This window comes from Stegostoma tigrinum, chromosome 26 (assembly GCF_030684315.1).
Source record: "Stegostoma tigrinum isolate sSteTig4 chromosome 26, sSteTig4.hap1, whole genome shotgun sequence".
Classification (NCBI taxonomy): Eukaryota; Metazoa; Chordata; class Chondrichthyes; order Orectolobiformes; family Stegostomatidae; genus Stegostoma; species Stegostoma tigrinum.
The window spans coordinates 882,847-889,277 of NC_081379.1; positions in this window are offsets into that span (position 1 = coordinate 882,847).

Here is a 6,431-nt window from a genome sequence, read left to right on the forward strand (position 1 = left end):
GACAGGGCATCCCATGAAGCAGTGGAATGTACAGGAGTTCTGTCTGACTGCTTGTGGAAATGGCTTCAAGAAGGACACTAATTTGTTCGGTCCTTGTGTTGAATCCAGCGAATGAAGTGGAATCATTGGAATTTATCTAACGCATTAATGCTTTTGTGTATTACAAGTGAACAGTCAAGGTCTTGTTGCAGCACAAGTGTGATGATAACAGCTATTTGGTACACTAGGATATCTGCTCACTTATAAATGTATTTGTTATCAAATACTCCCGAAATTCCCTCCCATCGGTTTATAAATATTTTTCATCACGTTCGATCTGTCTTTAGCACGTGGACTGCCCCAGATCAAGAAGGCGTCCGCCGCCACCACCACCACCAAGGAGAACTAGGGATGAGCAATAAATGCCAATCCAGCAAGTTACTGTCTCATCCTATGAATTTAAAGAAATATTTGTGGTTGTCTGTGGAAAGCTGAGCTAGCACAGGTGATCTGCACTGTAGTCAGTTTTGGGAAAGGCCATGGAGAGTGGAAAGAGAGACCAGGATAATGAAACCGAGAACAAATTAAGTAAAATGATAATGCAGGTCGAAGGGATAATCACTCGAAGGAGTTTACTTTAATTATCATAACCCTGCCTATTTCTTCCCTTGCAGAATATCAGTACTTTTCTACACCACAGCATAAGAACGTGCCCTTCAGCTCACTGAGCCCGTGCCAATTCCTAACCTTGATTTAACCCCTTACTTATTGCCCACGTGGTTTTTATACCTCTAGTCGCCTACCATTCGTGTCTATCAAGATGCACCTTAAACGTTGTTAATGCATCTACTTCCACGACATCCACTGGCATTGCTCTCCAGTCACCCACCACCCTCTGGAAAAAAAATTTACTGCGCTACTCCTCTATGCTTCCCCTTTTATCTGGAATCTCTGCTCCCTTGTAGTTGACCTTTCCACCCTGGAGAAAGGGTGGATTGTCAGTATGCCACTCATAACTTCGTAGGCCTCCATCTGGTCGTCTCTCAGCCTCTACCTTTCCAATGAAAACAATCTGAGTTTATCTGTTCGCTCCTCATATCTAAAACCATCCACACCAGACAACATCCTGGTAAACCTTCTCTGCACCCTGTCCAAAGCTTCCACATCGTTCTGATAGTGTGGTGACTAGAACCATGCACCATATTATTTTGTGTCACTGTAATATAACATGCCGATGAAGACAAGTGTGCTGTATACCTTCTTGCTCACCTTATCCAACCATGTTGCCCCTTTTGGGGATCCGTGGACCTGTTTGCACAGATTCCTCTATGATTTTCTTGTCACTTATATTCTACAATGAGCAACTGAGTAAAATGTGGTGATAAGCTTCAACTGTTACTCTAATCAGCCTTATTTGAATCCTTCAAGAATAAAAAGACAAAGCTGGAAAAAAAAAGTCCACCTTCACTCTGCTACCTCTGTAATGAATCTTGACTCTTGAGCTGGCTGACCCACGATGCCCGTGCTGCCAGCTGCACTGGACTGCCCAATGTCAGGCACCCTGTCTTTGTCACTTGACCCACCCCGCCAATGAGTTGCTGATGTTAGGTTCTCTGCTGCACTCACATTTGCCTTCAACCAGGAGATCCAACTCTGGGCCTACCATAATTAGGAGTCCCTGGCTCTGCTGTCACCTTGCTGATGCCTGGAGTCCCTGCTTCAGGCCCACCACAACCAGGAGTCCTTGGCTTTGCTGAAGTTGCTACCTTACCAATACCTGGAGTCCCTGCTCTAGGCCCAGCAGGATTTCCTGGAGTCCAGGAACCCAAACGCTGCTGACCTTGCCACAACTCTCCGATACCACCTCCTACCGCCCCCTCAATCATGACCCCACCCCTGAGCACCAAACCATTCACAACCTTGTCACCTCAGGTGACCTCCCACCCACAGCCTCCAACCTTATTGTTCCCCAACCCCGCACTGCCTGTTTCTATCTCCAAAATCCACAAACCTGCCTGCCCTGGTCGACCCATTGTCTCTGCCTGCTCCTGCCCCATCAAACTCATCTCCACCTATCTGCACTCCATTTTCTCCCCCTTGGTTCAGGAACTTTCCACCTACGCCCTCCACCTCCTCCAGAACTTCCAATTCTGCGGTCCCCAACGCCTCAATTTCACCATGGACGTCCAGTCCCTATACACCTGCATTCCTCATGTAAATGCAGGTGTGCATGCTGGAATGGATAGAGATAGAGGAAGCTGATGTGCTGAAAATTTTGTCAAACATTGATTGACAAGTCGCCAGGCCCGGACCAGATTTGTCCTCGGCTGCTTTGGGAAGCGAGAAATGAAATTGCTATGCCACTTGCGAAGATCTTTGCATCCTCACTCTCCACTGGAGTCGTACCTGAGGACTGGAGAGAGGCAAATGTAATTCCTCTCTTCAAGAAAGGAAATAGGGAAATCCCCGGCAATTACAGACCAGTAAGTCTCACGTCTGTCGTCTGCAAGGTGTTAGAAAGGATTCTGAGGGATAGGATTTATGACCATCTGGAAGAGCATGGCTTGATCAAATACAGTCAACACGGCTTTGTGAGGGGTAGGTCACGCCTCACAAACCTTATCGAGTTTTTTGAGGATGTGACTAGAAAAGTTGATGAGGGTCGAGCTGTGGATGTGGTGTATATGGACTTCAGTAAGGCATTTGAAAAGGTTCGCCATGGTAAGCTCATTCAGAAGGTCAGGAGGAATGGGATACAGGGGAATTTAGCTGCTTGGATACAGAATTGGCTGGCCAACAGAAGACGGCGAGTGGTAGTAGAAGGAAAATATTCTGCCTGGAAGTCAGTGGTGAGTGGGGTTCCACAGGGCTCTGTCCTTGGGCCTCTACTGTTTGTAATTTTTATTAATGACTTGGATGAGGGGATTGAAGGATGGGTCAGCAAGTTTGCAGACGACACAAAGGTCGGAAGTGTCGTTGACAGTATAGAGGGCTGTTGTAGGCTGCAGCGGGACATTGACAGGATGCAGAGATGGGCTGAGAGGTGGCAGATGGAGTTCAACCTTAATAAATGCGAGGTGATGCATTTTGGAAGGTCGAAATTGAAAGCTGAGTGCAGGATTAAGGATAGGATTCTTGGCAGCGTGGAGGAACAGAGGGATCTTGGTGTGCAGATACATAGATCCCTTAAAATGGCCACCCAAGTGGACAGGATTGTTAAGAAAGCATATGGTGTTTTGGCTTTCATTAACAGGGGGATCGAGTTTAAGAGTCGTGAGATCTTGTTGCAGCTCTATAAAACTTTGGTTAGACCGCACTTGGAATACTGCGTCCAGTTCTGGTCGCCGTATTATAGGAAAGATGTGGATGCTTTGGAGAGGGTTCAGAGGAGGTTTACCAGGATGCTGCCTGGACTGGAGGGCTTATCTTATGACGAGAGGTTGACTGAGCTCGGTCTCTTTTCGTTGGAGAAAAGGAGGAGGAGAGGGGACCTAATTGAGGTATACAAGATAATGAGAGGCATAGATAGAGTTGATAGCCAGAGACTATTTCCCAGGGCAGGAATGGCTAACACGAGGGGTCATAGTTTTAAGCTGGTTGGTGGATGTCAGAGGCGGGTTCTTTACACGGAGAGTTGTGAGAGCATGAAATGCGTTGCCAGCAGCAGTTGTGGAAGCAAGGTCATTGGGGTCATTTAAGAGACTGCTGGACATGCATATGGTCACAGAAATTTGAGGGTGCATACATCAGGATCAATGGTCGGCACAACATTGTGGGCTGAAGGGCCTGTTCTGTGCTGTACTGTTCTATGTTCTAAATGGCCTCAAGGCCCTCCGCTTCTTCCTGTCCTGCAGGCCCGACCAGTCCCCCTCCACTGACACCCTCATCCACCTAGCCGAACTCGTCCTCACCCTCAACTTCTCTTTCGATTCCTCCCACTTCCTACAGACAAAGTGGGTGGCCATGGGTACCCGCATGGGCCCAAGCTATGCCTGCCTCTTTGTAGGTTATGTGGAACAGCCCCTCTTCCACCCCTACACAGGCCCCAAACCCCACCTCTTCCTCCGTTACATTGATGACTGTATCGGCACCGCCTCTTGCTCCCAAGAGGAGCTCGAACAGTTAATCCACTTCACCAACACCTTCCACCCCAACCTCAAGTTCAGCTGGACCATCTCCAACACATCCCTCACCTTCCTGGACCCCTCTGTCTCCATCTCAGGCAACTAGCTAGAAACTGATGTCCATTTCAAGCCCACCAACTCCCACAGCTACCTAGAATACACCACCCTCCCACCCATCCTCCTGCAAAAAAATTCCATCCCTTATTCCCAATTCCTTTGCCTTCGCTGCATCTGCTCCCGGGATGAGGCATTCCACATTCCACTCTCGCACATCCCAGATGTCCGCGTTCTTCAAGGACTGCAGCTCCTCCCCCCCCCCCCCCCCCCCCCAATAGTGGTCAAGAACGCCCTTGACCGTGTCTCCCGCAACTCATCCCTCACACCTCACCCCCGCAATAACCGCCCAAAGAGAATCCCCTAGTCCTCACATACCACACCATCATCCTCTAACACTTCCGCCATCTACAGTCCGACCCCACCACCCAAGACATTTTTCCATCCTCACCCTTGTCTGCTTTCCGGAGAGACCACTCTCTCTGTGACTGCCTTGTCCGCTCCACTCTCCCCTCCAGCCCCACCACACCCGGCACCTTCTGCAACTGCAGTAAGTGCTACACTTGCCACCACACCTCCCTAATCCAGGCCCCAAGGTGACTTTCCATATTAAGCAGAGGTTCACCTGCACATCTGGCAATGTGGTATACTGCATCCACAGTACCTGTTGGGGCTGCCTCTACATTGGGGAAACCAAGCGGAGGCTTGGGAACCGCTTTGCAGAACACCTCCACTTGATTCGCAGTAAACAACTGCACCTCCCAGTCATGAACCATTTTAACTTCCCCTCCCATTCCTTAGACGACATGTCCATTCCTGGGCCTCCTGCAGTGCCATAATGATGCCACCCAAAAGTTGCAGGACCAGCAACTCATATTCCGTTTGGGAACCCTGCAGCCCAATGGTATCAATGTGGACTTCACAAGCTTCAAAATCTCCCCTTCCCCCACTGCATCCCAAAACCGGCCTAGCTCGTCCCCCCCGCCACTGCATCCCAAAACCAGCCCAGCTTGTCCCCGCCTCCCTAACCTGATCTTCCTCTCACCTATCCCGTCCTCCCACCTCAAGCCGCACCTCCATTTCCCACTTATCAACCTCATCCCGCCTCCTTGACCTGTCCATCCTCCGCAGACTGACCTATCCCCTCCCTACCTGTCTTCTCCGCTATCCATCTTTGGTCTGCCTCACCCTCTCTCCCTATTTATTTCAGAACTGTCTCCCCATCCCCCTCTCTGATGAAGGGTCTAGACCCAAAACGTCAGCTTTTGTGCTCCTAAGATGCTGCTTGGCCTGCTGTTTTCATCCAGCTTCACACTTTGTTACCACTGTATTGTAAGTGTGAGTGCTCCTCAGTGTTCCTGTCTTTTGAGGCCAAAGATGATAAAATATCTGTTAAGGCCCCAGATATTTTGTTGCTTCCCACAGTACCCTGGAATCCTGTCTGGCCATGGGAAGTTGTATATTTTAATGTATTTCAAGACAACCCATACTTCATCCTCCATTATGTTGACGTGCTATCACACACCTTTTCCTAACCTCAACATCTTGCTCTTTGGTACATCTCAATGTGAAGTACTCCATTAAGGTTCATGCCTGTTTCCACACAACCGCCCACCCCGAATGGACCTACTCTTTCCGTAGCTACCCTCTTGCTCCCAATATATGTATGAAATGCCTTAGAATTCTTAACCCTGCTGGTTAAGGACCTTTCATAGCCCCTTTAATCCCTCCAACTCTGTTTGACCTCCATCCTGCTTTTGCTATTCTTCAAGGATTTCATCTATTTTAGTTGCCCAGACTTAGGTATGCTTCCTCCTTTTTCCTTTTGACTAAGCTGATAATTTCCCCTGCCATCCAATGTTCCTGAATCCTGCCATCCCTGTCCTTTATTTTAACAGGGACATGCCTGCCCTGCACTCTAATCAACCAGTCCTTAAAAGATGCCCATGTGTCAGATGTGGATTTATCCTCAAACAGCCACTCCACTCCACATTCTTCAATTCTTGCCCAATTCAAGGTTGGCCTTCTCGCAGTTTAACACCTTCCTCTGAGGTCTACTCTTGTCCTTATCTAGAAGTATCTAAAAAATTATGGAATTATGGTCATTTTTAATGAATGTGTTCAGACATATTGAGGTTGTCTGGAGCAGGTGGGACTTGCACCCTCTGGTCTCAGTGAGGACATTTCCACTCTGCCCAAGAGCCGTTTTATTTAAAACAGGACCACTAGTAGAGTGCTTTAGAAGTTTGTGCTAGGGCCACATTTAATTAAAAC